The 18,347-nt window shown below is 42.4% G+C and overlaps 1 protein-coding gene across 5 annotated transcripts in view; it reads left to right on the top strand.

Moving 5' to 3' along the window:
* The window catches only part of ADCY9 (adenylate cyclase 9), a 162,748-nt gene that overhangs the window by 47,048 nt on the left and 97,353 nt on the right, over positions 1-18,347 (top strand). The gene's annotated exons all lie outside the window — the stretch shown is intronic.

The following is an 18,347-nucleotide window of genomic DNA, read 5'->3' as shown; positions in this document are numbered from 1 at the left end:
TGATCCTCCTGCCTCAGCCTCTCAAAGGGATTACAGGTGTGAGCCACTATACCTGGCCATAAAGTAGTAGTTAAAAGTATAACAATTTTACTTAAATCTTTGTTAGATTCAGAATAACCTTTTGAATTTTCTATGTAAAGAAATATTGAACTTCTTTTTTTTCCCCTCAATCACTTTTTAACCTTACACTTAGTAGACAGTTTGCTAGTGTGTTTTCTTTTTCTTTTTTCTTTTTTTTTTTCTTGCCACAGGGTGTTGCCCTGTCATCCGGACCCGGGTACAGTGGCGTGATCGTAGCTCACTGAAGCCTTGATCTCCTGGGTTCAAATGACCCACCCGCCACTGTTGCCCAAGTAGCTGGGATTATAGGCATACACCACCATGCCTGGCTAATTGTTTTTTTAGTTTAATTTTTTTTTTTTTTTGTAGAGACAGAACCACACTATGTTGCCCAGCCTGGTCTTGAACTCCTGGCCTCAAGTGCTCCTCCCACCTCAATCTCCCAAAGTGCTGGGATTACAGGCATGAGCCACTGTGCCCAGCCAGATTTTTTGTCATGATTCTATTTTTATCTCTTCTATCGATTTTTTTCTTATATCTTTTTTCTCACTTATTTTAAGTGATTGCCCGAAATTTACAATGTACATTTTTTATCAGTCTGCCTCCAAATATTATACCATTTGTTATATAAGAAGCTTGTAAGAATTCTTCATAACTATAAGTTACTACAAGGTTCTATAAGAACCTTGTAAACATTTATGATGCTCATAGTGTCATAACAGTGTGTTTTATATATATTATAAACCCATAATATGTTGTTGTTATTTTTACAGGAAATTACCTTTTAGAAAAATGTTGTTCGATTAAACTTCCTGCAATGATGAAAATGGTTTGTATCTAGACTATACAATATGGTAGCCACTATCTATGTGTGAACATTGAGTACCAGAAAACAACTGAATTTTAAATAAACTAGTTTAATTTAAATAATTTAAATTTAAGTGGCTGCCATATAGACAGTGTAGTTTTAGAACAATGAAAGATTTGAAAATCTTTCTTCTTTTTAGGCCACTTCAGGAACTCTTCGTTTCTTTGTGTAGATCTATAGATTTCTGTCTCATATCATCTTCTGACTGAAAAACTTCCCTTAACATTTTTTATGCTATAGGTCTTCTAGGAATAAATAATCTCAGCCTTTCTCTGTCTGAAAAAGTTTTTTTGTTTTTTTGTTTTTGTTTTGTTTTTTTTTGAGACGGAGTCTTGCTCTGTCGCCCAGGCTGGGGTGCAGTGGCCAGATCTCAGCTCACTGCAAGCTCCGCCTCCCAGGTTTTTTTTTTTTTTTTTTTTTTGAGACGGAGTCTTGCTCTGCTGCCCAGGCTGGAGTGCAGTGGCCGGATCTCAGCTCACTGCAAGCTCCGCCTCCCGGGTTCACGCCATTCTCCTGCCTCAGCCTCCCGAGTAGCTGGGACTACAGGCGCCCGCCAACCCTCCCGGCTAGTTGTTTTGCATTTTTTAGTAGAGACGGGGTTTCACCGTGTTAGCGAGGATGGTCTCGATCTCCTGACCTTGTGATCCGCCCGTCTCGGCCTCCCAAAGTGCTGGGATTACAGGCTTGAGCCACCGCGCCCGGCCCTGAAAAAGTTTTTATTTCCCTCCCATTAAAAAATGTTTTTAGGCCGGGCACAATGGCTCACGCCTATAATCCCAGCACTTTGGGAAGCCAAGGTAGGTGGATCACCTGCAGTCAGGAGTTCAAGACCAGCCTGGCCAACATGGCAAACCCCCGTCTCTACTAAAAATACAAAAATTAGCTGGGTGTGGTGGCGGGTGCCTGTAATCCCAGCTACTCGGGAGGCTGAGGCAGGAGAATCACTTGAACCCGGGAGGCAGAGGTTGCAGTGAGCTGAGATCGCGTCATTGCACTCCAGTCTGGGCAACTGAGTGAGACTTCTGTCTCAAAAAAAAAAAAAAAAAAAGTGTTTTTAAAGAGGGCCGGGCGCGGTGACTCACACTTGTAATTCCAGCACTTTGGGAGGGTGAGGCGAGTTGATCACTTGAGGCCAGGAGTTGGAGACCTGCCTGGCCGACAAGGCGAAACCCCATCTCTACCAAAAATTAGCCGGGCATGGTGGCGCATGCCTATAGTTCCCGCTACTTGGGAGGCCGAGGCAGGAGAATTGCTTGAACCCAGGAGGTGGAGGTTGCAGAGAGCCGAGATCACGTCACCGCATTCCAGCCTGGGCAATAGAGTGAGACCCTTTCTTAAAAAAAGTTAAGAAAAAATTTCCAAGCAGATCCAAGAGACACTCATTTTTAAGAGTTGGGCTTTTGTTTGTTTGTTTGTTTCTGTTTTTTTTTTTTTTAGGATATAGAAGTTTGTGTTGAAAAAATTTTTTTGCAACTTATTCTTTAGTACTTTAAAGATACCACACCGCTGTCTTCTGGCTTGTGTTGTTTTGATGAGAAGTCTGCTATAATTCTTCTCTTTGTTCCTCTGAATGTAATATGTTTCCCAGTTCCCACTCTCACCCTGGCAGCTTTTAAGATTTTCTCTTTATTTTTAGTGTTCGACAGTTTGGACATGATGCGGTTTTGGTATTTCTCTTTTTTGGAGTCTTCTAAACTTCTTGGATCTGTGCTTTGATGTCTTTTATTATGTTTAAAAAATTATTGGCCATTATCTCTTCAAATATTTCCTTCTATTCTTTCTTTCTTCTTCAAGCATTTTCTTTTTCTTAGAAATATTTAATAGGGGCTTATGAACAGAAGCTATGTCTGTTCTCGGGCTTCTGTTCATTAGTCTGTGAACTGGGGCTGCAGCAAGACGAGACAGTGGATCCCTGCACCATTATTCCCCGGCCCCAGGGCTTGTACACCGTAGGGAAGGGGTGATTCAGCGGGATGTGTAGGTCAGTGTGAGTACAATAACCTCAAAGCTGTTTGACCTAAGGTCAGGATTTATGGTAAGAACTTGGTCTTACACAAGGAACAGTGCATCAACTGGAAATCTTAGAGGGCTTCCCGGAACTGGGGTTAATCAGAAGCCAGCATGTCGGAGTAGTATCCAAGACGGAGCTACTTCAGCCTCCACAGTCCACTCCTGTAATCCAGCTGTTGTAATCTCACATGCCCTCTTCTTCCTTGATGGTCCCTGAGCCTTTAAGGAGGGTGCTTGACACTGTATAGCTTAAGCAGCAGTGCCTTGGTCCTGGAAAACAGATCGGGCCCAGTGGGATTCCAAACGAGGGAGATTCACGGGCTGTTGAATCACCTTCAGTTCTCAGAATGCCGTGGCTTTGGTTCTCTCAGAATAGGCAACACAATGTGAGATACAGAACATCAATCACTTGAATAGTAGAATACTGTGCACACAGAGATTACAATAGAAAGAGAATCCCAGCTACTCAGGAGGTTAAGGCATGAGAACCGCTTGAACCCAGGAGGTGGAGGTTGCAGTGAGCCAAGATTGCACCACTGCACTCCAGCCTGGATGACAGTGAGACTCCATCTCAAACAAACAAACAACAAACAAAACCCAGAACTTGTGTGCCAGAACAACAGTGAAAAAAGAATGTGTTCTGTTAAGGGAGCCAACGAAAATGCATCATGATGAAAATTAAAACTCAGTTCTTCTTTAGAGACTTGTTGCAGCCAGGAAATAATTCAGGATTAGCCCAAATTGTAGGCAGATAATAAAAACTCAAAAGCAATGGTTAAGGCTAGAATCTAAATTGTTCTTTCTCTAGTTTCCCCATTTCTACCAAGGATACATTATATATATGATGGTAAGACCAATTTATTTGCAAAACAAATTTTAGTTGCTTTATACTTGGCCTGATGATTTGCATCAAATGTAGCAAGAATCGTGATCTGCCATACGGGCCCTTTTTAAGTTTACTTTGTAGGAACCTTTATAAGGAATTTGACTTCTTGAAAGCCTCAAGACCAGACACTGATCTGTTTTCAACTTTTTCGATTGATTTATTTATTTAGAGACAGAGTTTCGCTCTTGTTGCCCAGGCTGGAGTGCAGTAGCACCATCTTGGCTCACTGCAACTTCCACCTCTCAAGTTCGATGGATTCTCCTGCCTCAGCCTCCCGAGTAGCCAGGATTACAGACATGGATCACCATGGCTGGCTAATTTTTGTATTTTTAGTAGAGATGGGATTTTACCATATCAACCAGGCTGGCCTCGAACTCCTGGCCTCAAGTCATCCACCACCTGGGCCTCCCAAAGTGCTGGGATTACAGGTGTGAGCCAAGACGCCTGACCACTACTTGGTTACTTTGTAACCCCACCTCTTTGATGGGTCAAGAAAAGTTGTGGTTATATTGTTGATCTTGGTTTTTATTAATATTATTTTATTTTTTGAGGCAGAGCCTCTCTCTGTTGCCCAGGCTGGAGTGCAGTGGTCTGATCGTGGCTCACTGCAGCCTTGACCTTCTGGGCTCAAAGTAATCCTCCCATCTCAGACTATTGAGTAGCTAGAACTATAGGCATGCATCACAACACCCAGCTAATTTTTATGTATTTTTGTGTGTCGATGGGGTCTTACTATGTTGCTCAGGCTGGTCTTGAACTCCTGGGGTCAAGTAATCCTCCTGCCTTGGCCTCCCAAAGTGATAGGATTACAGGTGTGAGCCACTGCACTTGGCTTTTTTTCTTTTTAAAGAGAAAGGATCTCTCTGTGTTGCCCAGGCTGGACTTGACCTCCTGAACTCAAGCGATCCTCCTGCCTTGGCCTTTGAAAGCACTGGAATTACAGGTGTGAGCCACCAGGCGCAGCCAGTTTTAATTTTTGTTAGGTGGAATGACATTCCAGGTTTCTAAAAATAACTTCTACTTGGTTATTTTTCAAAAATTTTGTTGAGTTCAGTAATTATGTGAGATTGATCACATAATGTTATTTGAAACTTTAGTCCACGTCCTTTTCTTTACTGATAGAGAAAAGCCAGGTATAAGAAATACATGTGTGTTTGTCTTTTATAAATATATGTTACCCAGTTTTCCAGTTACTAGCTGCAAGTTTTTTTTCCAGGTCATAATTTGGAGAAAAATATATGCGTGAAAATGGTAACGATAAAGCTTATTTTCTATACGACAAACAGTGAGTGAGATGGAAATGTATGTCCTTACTAGTAGTTTTAAAAGTACAAAAGAGAGTGCCTTAAAAGTACACACACACACACACACACACACACACACACACACACACACAATTTTTTTGAGACAGAGGCTCACTCGGTTGCCCAGGCTGGAGTGCAGTGGCACAATCTCGACTCACTGCAACCTTTGCCTCCTGGATTCAAACAATTCTTGTGACTCACCCTCCTGAGTGGCTGGGATTACAGGCATGTGCCACCACGCCTGGCTAATTTTTTTGTACTTTTAGTAGAGACAGGGTTTCACCATCTTGGCCAGACTTGTTGCTAACTCCTGCCCTCAAGTGATCCACCTGCCTCAGCCTCCCAAAGTGCTGGGATGACAAGTGTGAGCCACCACGCCCAGCTGCATTATATACTTTTTAAGGCAGAGAAAATTTTCTAAAACTTGATGGGTGGCCTATCGTTGCTGGTTCACTTCTTCTAAAGAACAGAAGTGAGAACTATAATGCTGTCCGAATCCTGGAAGATGAGCCTTAGAAGATGGTCCTGTAGATACAAGAGAACAGTTTACTCAATGATACGAATATGATTGAGAATAGCAAAAACTGAACAGCAGCCAAATTCCTGCCAATAGGTGATCAGTGAGATAACTCTGGCAAGTCAACCTGATAGAATATATTCCATTTATTCATTGTTCATAGGATATATTATCTTTATTCGTTGTTCTTCCGACCTTTGTTGAAGCCCCACTCTGTGTCAGACTCGGCACGAAGTGTCCGAGATGCCTTCTCTTATTACGTCTTCACGGCTCCCCCGAGAAGTAGACATTAGTTTCATTATCTCCATTTTACAACCAAGGAACCAAGGCACAGAAATATTAAATTAGTTCCCTAGGTCATGCAGCTAGTGTGTGGTGGGCTAAATGTACAATCCCACTAATAATAATAATGAATTACAGCAGCAGCATATTGAAATAAGAATACAAATTCGAAAAATCTCTTTGATTCATAAAGATGAAAAAACTGGTTCTAGTTGTTGGTGGTGTGAGGAAAGGGAACCCAGGCGCTCTGAAACACTGTTGGTGGGACTACGAATTGCAGAAATCTTTCTGGAGGACATTTCGTGTATCTTCAGAGTTTCACATGTCATACCGTTTCACCAGGTCCTCTCACTTTTAGGGATTTACCCTATGGTGATATTTGCCTAAGTGCAAAAATGTATTTATGAGAATCTTGGTTACTGTCTTTCTTGTAATAGCAGAAAATTAGAAATCACTTGAACATCTATCAAGTGAAAATTATGGTCTGTCCTTATGGTGGAATACTTGTAACCATTTGTAAGAATGAGGTAGATCTGTGTGTACCCATATGCGCAAAAGAGCCATCGTGAATTGTTAATTGAAAAAAGCAGGCAACTGTACCATATGTAAAACATGATCTCATTTTCCATAAAACAGTGTGTTTGATAACGTGGGTCTAGAGAGATAATAATACATGTGTTGAAGGATATATACAAATTTATATATAGTGAGTGTCCTCTACAGTGGCATTAGAGCAACTTGTACTAATATGTTTTGTTTCGTTGTTTCTTTTTTTTTTTTTTACAAGTATAATTTTTTTATCAGAAAAACAAGATTTTTAAAAAACCATTATATGAGTTATCCTAGTTGGCAAAAATGTATGTTTTTCCTCACTTAAGTGAGGAAAAGAGATGCAAAATCAACCTTGGCTGTATAAGGGGTGCAGGTGGAATATGAACTTGTCTGGGTGTGAGAGTATCATGTCCTGTGCATTTTTTTATTTCCTAAACTGGTTAAATTATAAATCATTAATGATAATTATTAAAAGACTTTGTTTTCCCTACAGTTAGAAAAACTTGTTTGAAGACCTCAAATCCCAAAAGTGAAAGAGGAAAAAAAAATTATTGCTGCGTTTTTTTCCCTTAACCCATTTAATTAAAGAATTAATTAAATTCTATGTTGCAGTTTTTCGCCAAAAATGCAACATAGAGTTAGTTCAGTCACCACAGAAAGATTCAGAGATTGGATTTTGCTGACTTAGGGAAGCTACTAAGATACAAATTCACAAAGTAAATGTTTGCACACATTAGCTACAGTGGCAGAGTGTTTGGGAGGTTGCAGCCCACCTCCCGGGGAGGGAGATCCATCCTCTTGGTCAGCAAAGGCCCTGAATTGAGCCACTCCCCAGGGTCAACTGCAGGCTGTGTTGATCTCGGAACTTCTCTGGGGGTCCAGTTCTGTTTAGGACAGACCATAAAATACATCTCTCTAGGGTGGGTAGAGCTACCCCATTACTTACCCTTGAAATGGACTCAGCCGTCCCTGAAGGGTGACTCAGTTGAGGCAGAACCGTCTTAATTCGGTAACTCTCCTAATTGGAGCCAGAAGTCCTGGGTTTGACCCAGACCCCTCTTGGTCTGGAGTGGAGTTGTGGTGTGTCTAATGCTGCCAGATCATGTTCACTGTTAGAAGCCTGGGGAAGGGAAGGAACTTGTTCAGCCAACTCAGAAACAGGCATAGCACAAGGAGCAGGATTTTAATAATTTTACAATATAATAAATAGAGTAAAATGATAGTATTTTACTATCCTTGTGAGCTGGTGTTGTTGACAAATATTATTTCAATCTGTTGAACGATTTTAAGAATTCGTATTTTACTACCCTTGTGAGCTGGTGTTGTTTCTGAATATTATTTCGATCTATTTAACAGTTCCATTTTTTTAAAACCCTGCACTTTGGGCAGGAGTTCTTATTTCTAATTTAGGATGAATTTTTTCTCATCTCCCCCCATTCTGTGATTCTAATTTTTGTTTTAAGTTATTTCCGTTCTTAAAACTCTTTCCTAGAGCTGGGCATCAGCTGCAATTTTCTCTGAATCTGTCCCAGATGAGCACTTGCAGCCTAATTGTCTAAAAGATCAGGAAATGCCATAGTGAAGTTGCACTTGCTTTGATGTAATAATGAATGTTTCCTTCATCTGAAGAACATTTGAAATTTACGGAAAAGTAAATCTTTTCTTTGAATTATATGTAAATGAAAATGTTGGGCTGGACCAGGTTATGTTTAACTGGGCAGTTTTGAAATTCTAATAGCTCCTACAAGTGGGAATCTTTTAAAGCTAATTTTTTGATATGAATTATTTATCATTCTAAAGAATAATATTCACTTTTTTTTTTTTTTCCTGGATCTCATGTAAATGTTATTGGACAATATGACCCATGTCTTTAAACAGTGAAATTGTTGGCCGGGAGCTGTGGCTTGCACTTATAATCCCAGCACTTTGGGAGGCTGAGGCAGGAGGATCACTTGAGCCCAGGCATTTGAGACCAGCCTGGGCAACAGCGAGACCTCATTTCTACAAATAATAAAAAAAATTAGCTGGATGTGGTGTCTTGCACCTTTGGTCCAAGCTACTCTGGAGGCTGAGGTAGGAGGATTGTTTGAACCTGGGAGGTGGAGCCTGCAGTGAGCCCTGATCATGCCACTGCACTCCAGCCTGGGCAGCAGAGTGAGACCCCCCAGCTCTAAGTAAATAAATAAAGGTAAAATCGCTGATCGGTCACTAGGGAGAGGAGAGAGAAAAGTAAATATACTCAAAGAGTGGGAAAGGCTTTGAAGTGGCATATCAGAATGAAAAAAACAAGAGTTTTTTTACAGACAAAAGATTTATGGGGAATTATATATTAGAACTATTTAAGACTTCTTTTTTTTTTTTTTTTTTTTTTGAGACGGAGTCTCGCTCTGTCGCCCAGGCTGGAGTGCAGTGGCCGGATCTCAGCTCACTGCAAGCTCCGCCTCCCGGGTTCGGGCCATTCTCCTGTCTCAGCCTCCTGAGTAGCTGGGACTACAGGCGCCCGCCACCTCGCCCGGCTAGTTTTTTTTTTTTTTGTATTTTTTAGTAGAGACGGGGTTTCACCGTGTTAGCCAGGATGGTCTCGATCTCCTGACCTAGTGATCCGCCCGTCTCGGCCTCCCAAAGTGCTGGGATTACAGGCTTGAGCCACCGCGCCCGGCCAAGACTTCTTAACACTTCACGATTGTATGGTTTTGTGGGGCTTTTGGGGATTTTCATAATGAGATGTAGATGGAACGTTCCCATTGCCCATCACAGATTATTCAGGCAAGTTCATACCCACTCCTAGAATGGAGAAAGGTCCCCTTCTCTGTGGTGAGGAAGTGCCCCTGTTCCTTAAGAGGCAGCAGCAGGAGGTGGAACACAACATCCCACTTGTTAAACTCATGGGCCTTAGGCTGGGCGCAGTGGCTCACGCCTGTAATCCCAGCACTTTGGGAGGTCAAGGCGGGTGGTTCACCTGAGGTCAGGAGTTCGATACTAGCCCGTCCAACATGGAGCAATCCAGTCACTACTAAAAATACAAAACTGAGCTGGGTGTGGTGGCGGGCACCTGTAATCCCAGCACTTTGGGAGGCCGAGGCGGGCAGATCACCTGAGGTCAGGAGTTCCAGACCAGCCTGACCAACATGGAGAAACCCTACCTCTACTAAAAATGCAAAAATTAGCCAGGTGTGGTGGCACACACCTGTAATCCCAGCTACTCGGGAGGCTGAGGCAGGAGAATCGCTTAAACACGGGAGGCTGAGGTGGTGGTGAGCTGAGATCGTGCTATTGCACTCCAGCCTGGGCAACAGAGTGAGACTCCATCTCAAAAAATAAATACATAAATAAATAAAAATAAAGTCATGGGCCTCGATGGGAGGCTGTACGTTGACATGTGACATTAGACTTCTGCCATTGTTTCAGATTTCACACCTGCCCTTCTGGCAACATGGTGTTGCTGTGAGATCTCGAGAGGAGATGAATGATGCTTTCCAAGTAGTAATATTCCATTAGGGAAAATAGGAATAAAATTGGAAAGCATCAGATATTTGAAAGGAAACGAAAACAGGACTTACTTTCCCTTTCGGTCGGCGTTAGGAGGGTGCACTTTGGAACTGAAAGTGAAAGGAGCATGCAGGTGTTTGGGGCAGGATGGGGGGAGAGTGAAGATAATTTTAAAGACCCTGGTGCTTTGATCTTAGAGCATCCCTCATTTGTACTCAGTTCAGAGCTAAGTGAATTACTGTGCGGATGACATGACGAGAGAGGGGTACTTTCCAATAGCAGCTTCAGGTCTGGCACGTGGGCCAGTTAGAGATTGACACACGCGGTTGGGGAGCTGCTATAAATTGAAGCCTGGTGATGGACATACTACAGGCTTGGCTGCAGCAAATGCTCATGACCTTTCACTTCTCCTTCCTCTGTCACACTGCGTATTCGCTTTCTCCATTTTCCTCCCTCACCTATTCACCAGCCATGAATCAGGAGTGGACTGATTCATGTGGACTGATTCAGTGGCAAGGATCAGCCTGTAGGGAAGTGATGTGGGCCGAGGGATCTCGCCCTGTGGCCCAGGCTGGAATGCAGTGGCACAATACTGGCTCACTGCAGCTTCCACCTTCTAGGCTTAAGAGATTCTCTCACCTCAGCCCCCAAGTAGCCGAGACTACAGGTGTGTACCATTGGGCCAGCTAATTTTTATTTTTATTTTTTGTAGATACAGGGTCTTACTATATACCCAGGCTCTTCTTGAAGTCCTGTACTCTAGCAGTCGTCCCACCCTGGCCTTCCAAAGTGTTGAGATGACAGGTGTGAGCCACTGTGCCCTGCTGATGCTCAGGTTATTAACTTGAGACTTTTCTTTTTTTCTGATACAGGCTTTTAACATTATACATTTCTCCCTAAGTACTTCTCATATAGCTGCATCCATAAATTTTGATCTGCTGTGTTTTTCTTTTCCTGCAGTTTGAAGTATTTTTAAACTTCCCTTGTGATTTCTTCTTTGACTTTTGAATTATTTAGATATGTTTTCTAATTTCTAAGTAGTTGAGGAGTCCACAAATTTCTTTCTGATCTTGATTTTTTAAAATTCCATTTTGGTAGAGAACATGCTTTATATGATTTTAATTCTTTTAAATTTATTGACACTTATGCTATGACCTAGTCCATGATTCATTCTAAACAATGCGGTATGTACACTTGAAAAGAATATATATTCTATTTGTTGTTGCTTGACATGGTCTACAGATGTTAGTTAGGTCAAGTTGGTTGACGATGCTGTTCAAAGTACTGATTTTCTGTTTAACTGTTATGTCAGTTATTGAGAGTGGAATATTGAAGTCTCCAAACATTATTGTGAATTGTCTATTTCTCCCTTCAGTTCAGTCAGTGTTTGCTTTATTGTATTTTCGCTCTGTTATTAAGTGCATATATGTTTATATTTTTATATATTCCTCATGAATTGACCCTTTCATTGTTACAAAATTTCTTCTTTTTCTCTCATAACTTTTTTGTCTTACAGTTTTAGTCTGTGGGACTTTTTGTGTTTTTGTTTGTTTGTTTGTTTTGAGACAGGGTATCACTCTGTCACCCAGGCTGGAGTACAGTGGCACAATCATAGCTTACTGTAACCTTGAATTCCTGTACTCAAGCAATCCTCCTGCCACAGCCTCCCATACTTTCTCTGATATTATTATAGCTACTGCAAAGCAAATTTCTTATGGTTTTGTTTGCTTAGTACCTTTTTCTCCATCTGCATCTCTTGCAGACAGCACATGGTTGGGACTTCTAAAAAATTTAGTCTGACAGTCTTCACCTTTTATTGGAGTGTTTAATCCATTTACATTTAATGTAATTATTGATATGCTTGGATTACATCTAACATTTTGCTATGTTTTCTGTCTCATATCTTTTTGTTCTATTTCTCCTTACTATTTTCTTTTGTGTTAAATAGATATTTTCTAGTGTTCTGTTTTCATATGTTTGGTGAGGTTTTTAATACTTCTTTGTATATTTTTAGTGGTTACTCTAAGGATTGCAATATGCTTCTCATCACGGTCTACTTTTTAAATATCTATATATAGTTTTTAAAAAGTAGAGATGGAGTTTTGCCATGTTGTCCAGGCTGGTTTCAAACTCTTGAATTCAAGTGATCCTCCCATCTTAGCCTTCCAAAGTGCTGGGATTACAGGCATGAGCCACCATGCCCAGCCCACAGTCTACTTTAGATTAATGCTAATTCATTTTCAATAAAATATAGAAACTTTGTTCCATTAAATGTCTATGTCTATCTATCTCTTTTGTGGTAATATGTCATATATATTATATCTTCATATGTTATAAGCCCAGTAGTAAAAGTCTGCAGTTACTGTTGTATGTACTTGTCTTTTAAATCAGCTAAGTGTAAAAAAGAGAATATTTATAAATCTGGTATATATTTGCTTATGTAATTAGTATTACTAGCATTCTTTATTTCTTCATGTGGATTCAGGATATAATCTCGTGTTTTTTTTTCTTTCATCTTGAAGGTCTTCCTTTAGTATTTCTTGTAAGCAGGGTCTGCCAGTAACATATTTTCTGTCTTTTAGATGAAAGGAATATCTTTATTTCTACTTTATAGTTTTGGGGTATAGTTTTGATGGATATGGACTTCTTGATTGGAAGTTTTTCTTTCAGTGCTTTGAATATGTCATTTTACTGTTTTCTGGTCTCTGTTTCTAACGTGAAGTCAGTTGTTAATCTTATGGTAGTGCTCCTTTACATGAAGAACCATTTCGTCTTGATGCAGTCAAGATTTTCTCTTTGTTTTTGGCTTTCAGCAGTTTGGCTATGATGTGTCATGGTGGCTCAGTTTATTGAGTTGGTGTATTTTGAGCTTACTTTGAGTTTGTTAGATGTGAAGATTAATTTTTTAAAATCAAATTTGAGAAGTTTAGGCCGTTAGTTTTTCAAAAAATTTTTTCTGTTTCCTTTTGCTGCTGCTTCTTTTGAGACTTCCTTTATATATATGTTGGTATGCTTGATGGTATCCCATGTGTTTCTGAGGTTCTTTTTATTTTTCTTTATGCTTTTTTATTTCTTCTTCAGATTAGATAATTTTAAGATCACTGATTCTTTCTTCTCCCATGTCATAGCCGCTCTAGTGAACTTTTCATTATAGTTATTATACTTTTGAACTCTAGAATTTCTGTTTATTTTCTTTTTATAATTTCTGTCTCTTTACTAGTATTCTCTATTTGATGAGTCATTGTTATCATACTTTCCTTTAATTCTTTAAACATGAATTCCTTCAGTTCCATTCTTATAGCAGTTTCTTATAACTTTGAAATCTTTGTTAAGTCCAATATCTGGGCCCCTTTAGAGTTTCCAGTTATGACTCTTGCCTGAGTATAATTCACAACACTTTATGTTTCTTTGCATGTCTTGTATTTTATTTTTTTAAACTCTGTATTTTAGTTAATACATTGTAGCACCTCTGGATTATGATCACCTTTGGCAAAATGCAGGTTTGTTGTTTGTTTCTTTTTGTTTGTGACTTTCCTGGACTAATTCTATGAAGTCTGTTTCTGTAGCAGCTGCTGATGATCCTGCTCATTTTTTTTTCTTATTTTTAAAATGTGTTTAAGCCTGGCTTTGCGGGGGTTACCCCTAGGTCAGCATCACTTAGTGGTCAGGCAGTGATTGTTCAGAGGTGTGCTGAAACACCTTGAGCTACTAACGCTTCTCACAATTTGCAGTGGATATGTGTGTGGGTTTAGGGACATGTTCAGAATTCAGACATATATTATACGAGTCTGCCTTGGTTTTTCCTTTTTGCCAGGCCTTTTCTGGCCTCCTTTGTGCATGGGGTAGGCCTCACTTTAGCCAGGGATGAGTGGATAACTAGGACCCTCTTCAGTCTTTCCTGCCTGTGTGCAGCCTTCCAGAGCATGAAGAATGTGTGGGGCTTTACCACTGCCCACGATAGCTCCCTTATTCTCTGTATCTTCTGGCTAGGTTTTTGGCTGGTCTGCTGATCTGTAGGCTGCCACAACCAGTATTGCAGGCTCAGAGTGGCTGAGATGTTGACCTTCTGTACATTTCCTGTTGTTTACAGGAAATCACTGTGGTTTATGTCAGTGCCTTTGGGCATGTGCTCTCCTCCATATCAAGTCAACCCCTCCAGCAGTGGAGCCACCAATTTTCACAGCTTGTCCCAGCCTGGTAGATGTACCAGCACGGGTGAACTAAGGGGAAAGAGAGGAGCCCCTCAGGCCAAAGCATCGCAGAACACCACTGCTCTAACTCAAGGTTTGGTCATTTTTCTTCTTCATTTTATTTTTTAATTCTTGAGATGAGGCCTTGCTCTGTCACTCAAGCTGGCATGCAGTGGCACAGTCATAGCTCACTGTAGCCTCAAACTCCCAGGCTCAAGATATTTTCCTCCTTTTTAAAAAAGGAGCCTCCTGAGTGGCTGAGACTACAGGTGTGCACCACCATGCCAGGCTGACTTTTTGTTTTTTGTCAAGGCGGGGTCTTGATATGTTGCCCAGGCTGGTCTCGAACTCCCAGCCTCAAGCAATCCCCTGGCCTCGGCCTCCCGAAGTGCTACGATTGCAGGTGGGAACCACCATGCCCAGCGGCATATTTTTTCTTGAATAAACATTTTTCAATTTTTTGTACGTCTTTGGTTGATTTCCATCCCTGTAGTGGTTGTTTTGACAGACTTGTCTAATTTTATTGTTACTTTTTGAGGAGACGTTTTGCCAAGCTTCTCACTTCATTATTCCAGAAGTTCTGCCCCTCTCCCCAGGTCATCTTTTTGTTTTTTTCTTCTAATTTTCTTTCTTTCTTTTTTTTTTTTTGAGATGGAGTCTCGCTTTGTTGCCCAGGCTGGAGTGCAGTGGCATGATCTCGGCTCACTGCAGCCTCCACCTTCCAGGTTCTAGCAGTTCTCCTGCCTCAGCCTTCCAGGTAGCTGGGATTATAGGCACCTGCCACCATGCCCAACTGATTTTTGTATTTTTTAGTAGGGATGGGTTTTCACCATGTTGGCCAGGCTGGTCTCGAACTCCTGACCTCAGGTGATCTGCCCGCCTCGGCCTCCCAGAGTGCTGGGATTACAGACGTGAGCCATCGTCCCCAGCCGGTTTTTCTTCCAACTTTCTAAGTACTATAAGCTTGTTGTAAAATTTGGCAATATAGAAATGCAAATGGAAATGAAAATCTTTACTAATCCCATCCCTTAAAGATAGCCACTGTTAATAAGTTAGTGAATTGTTTTCCAGGCTAAGGTCTTTCTTTAATCATCATATTTTTGATTATATCCTCTTACCAAAATTCCTTTACACCTTACCACAAAGGTTTCTAATTCAGAGACTTCCTTTAGCTCTCTTGATTCAAGGAGATAAAGTTAATTAGCAATCAGGAGATGACGACAGAATTCTAAGACGGGGGGAGTTTTAGATCCTCAGTGAACCCAGTTCTGCTGCACCTTTCTCAGCATCGTGCCTGCTGGGTCTCCTCTCTGCAGTTTTCTCGTTCCCTGGCTTTTTATCCTCCTGATCACACATACCTTCCCAGGTTCTACAGGAAGGTAGCGGATCAGTCACTTCCCCTGTGACGTCATTGTAGGCATGATTACGTCTTGAAGCGTTCTCTCAACAAGACTCAGTGTAGCATGGGGTTCCAGGCCTGAGCTCTGCTGTCACATTGCTTGGAGTTCAACTTTCAATTCTCCTTTTTTTTTTCCTTGGAGACAAGAGTTTCTCTGTCACCCAGGCTGGAGTGCAGTGGGGCGATCTTAGCTCACTGCAACCTCTACCTCCCAGGTTCATTCCATTCTCCTGCCTCAGCTTCCCGAGTAGCTGATACTACAGGCGCATGCTACCACGCCTGGCTAATTTTTTGTATTTTTAGTAGAGACAGGGTTTCACCATGTTGGCCAGGGTGGTTTTGAACCCCTGACCTCAAGTGATCTGCTTACCTTGGCCTCCCAAAGTGTTGGGATTACAGGCATAAGCTACTGTGCCCAGCCTCAACTCTCCTTTTTTTTTTGACAGTCTCACTCTGTCACCCAGGCTGGAATGCAGTGGCGCGATCTCAGCTCACTGCAGCCTCCACCTCCTGGGTTCAAGCGATTCTTCTGCCTCGGCCTCCCAAGTAGCTGGGATTACAGGTGCCTACCACCACGTCCGGCTAATTTTTGTATTTTTAGTAGAGATGGTATTTCACTATGTTGGCCAGGCTGGTCTCGAACTCCTGACCTGAAGCGATCTGCCCACCTCGGCCTCCCAAAGTGCTGGGATTACTCAACTCTCCTTCTTACAGTCCTTTGTGACCTTGGGTTCCCTGGGCCTTGGTTTTCTCATCTCTGAAGTGAGGCCGGGAGCAACCCTTGCAGCACTGGGTTGTGTTCAGGGTTTAGCAGGGCACTGTGTGGAACGTGCTGGCCATGGTGCTCACACATCGAGAACACGCCATAAATGCTCCCCAGGCCTCCGCTTCCTGGTGTCGTCATCCTTATTCAGAACGAACAAGAAATCACTCCTTCAGAGTAACATTTCAGACAGAGGAGAGAGCTTTGAGGGGGCCTCTGGCGTGCTCACAGAAGCTTTGGTATTCGTTCAACCACGTAGGAGCCAAGCATTTCCTACAGAATGCAGGGAACAGGGCTGGCGGGGAGATAGTGGGTGAAAAGAGAGGCTGGTGTTGGGAAGGAAAGAGACAGAACCGTGGCTGGCAGACACACGAGATAAGCCAGGATGATGGAGTCACTGCAGCTGGGTGCGGAGTTTCTTTCTGGGGTGATGAAAGTGTTCTAGGTTGGTTCTGTGTGAATATGCCAGGCACCACTGAATTGTACCCTGGAAATGGGTGAATTGTATGGTAAGTGATTTATATCTCAATAAAGCTGTTATTTAAAAAATGATGGACAGTCCCAGCTAATCAGGAAGCTGAGGCAGGAGAATTGCTTGAGGCCAGGGGTTGGAGGCTGCAGTGAGCTGAGATTGCACCACAGCACGCCAGCCTAGGCAACAGAACCAGACCCTGTCTCTTTAAACAAAAACCTAAACAATTGTAGATTTTTTTAAAAGGAGGTTTTTTGTTTTTGTTTTTGTTTTCCTGCCAAAACCCTTCATAGACATGAAATAACGGAAGAGTAAGATTTGTGTGTGGCCGGGGGTGGGGTTCATTAGTACAGGTTACCCGAAAGAACCGAGTTGTTGGTCTGACCTCTGCTGGGACTCGCCATGTGTCATGGCAGGCCTGGCACCCGAAGGAGAGCTTGAGCACTTTGCACTCACATCACCCGGGGCCCGACGTGGATGATGGTCACTGTCATGACACAGCTTGAGAACAGGCAACCTGGGTGTGGCCACCGTGTCAACCGGAGATAATAAAAACACACAGGTAAACCTCTGCACCTCCATCGTTATGTCACATGATAACAACAGCACGTATTTGCTGAAGTCCTACTATGCACTAGGCATGCTGCTGAGTGCCCGTGATGCAGAGAGGAATTTGGGTGTCAGTCATTTCTGTCCCCGCAGATCACACACTGCTTTCCAGTGTTCCCAGGAGATGAGTTTTCAGGTTAGAATTCTGCTTCTTCCAGTAAGGACTGATTCTGACTCCTGGGAGAATGAAAGCCCCTTTTAAATTTACTTTGGCTGGGTGTGGTGGCTCACACCTGTAATCCCAGCACTTTGGGAGGCCGAGGCAGGTGGATCACTTGAGGTCAGGAGTTAGAGACCAGCCTGGCCAACGTGGTGAAACACAATCTCTACTAAAAATACAAAAATTACCTGAGCGTGGTGGCGCACGTCTATAGTCCCAGCTGCTTGGGAGGCTGAGACAAGAGAATTGCTGGAGCCCGGGAGCGGAGGTTGCAGTGAGCTGAGATTGCACCATTCCACTCCAGCCTGGACGAGAGAGCAAGACTCCGTCTCAAAAACAAAACAAAACAAAACATTACTTTGAAGCCACAGCATTTTTGCACAGGTAGGAAAACTGCTGGGCCTGGAGGTTTTCTATAAATGTGTTGAGATCTGATGTTGAAGAGATTATTGAAGAATCCTGATGTCACAGAGTTTTCTGAAGACAGCCTCCTTGCGGGGAGAAATGATCTTGCAGGTGAACCTGACCGGCTCCTTGGTTGCAGCTTTCGGGTTCCGTATCGCACAACACTGGCTGGGAGCTCCCTGCATGTGTGTTTCCAGCACGGCCTGTCTATGGGAGCTAAGGAAGTGGCTTCAAAACCACTTGCCAGAGATGTGCAGTCACCCAGTCGTTGCGGCGCGTGTACTTGTAGGAGCTGTCTTGCAGGCTCAGGCATCTTTGATAAGGAATTCCTCATACTTAGAAGCGGCACCTTTGTGTTGCTAGCGAATTGTTCCCCAAATA

Source organism: Macaca mulatta, chromosome 20 (assembly GCF_049350105.2).
Source record: "Macaca mulatta isolate MMU2019108-1 chromosome 20, T2T-MMU8v2.0, whole genome shotgun sequence".
NCBI classification, from domain to species: Eukaryota; Metazoa; Chordata; class Mammalia; order Primates; family Cercopithecidae; genus Macaca; species Macaca mulatta.
This window is presented reverse-complemented; position numbering and strand designations above follow the sequence as displayed.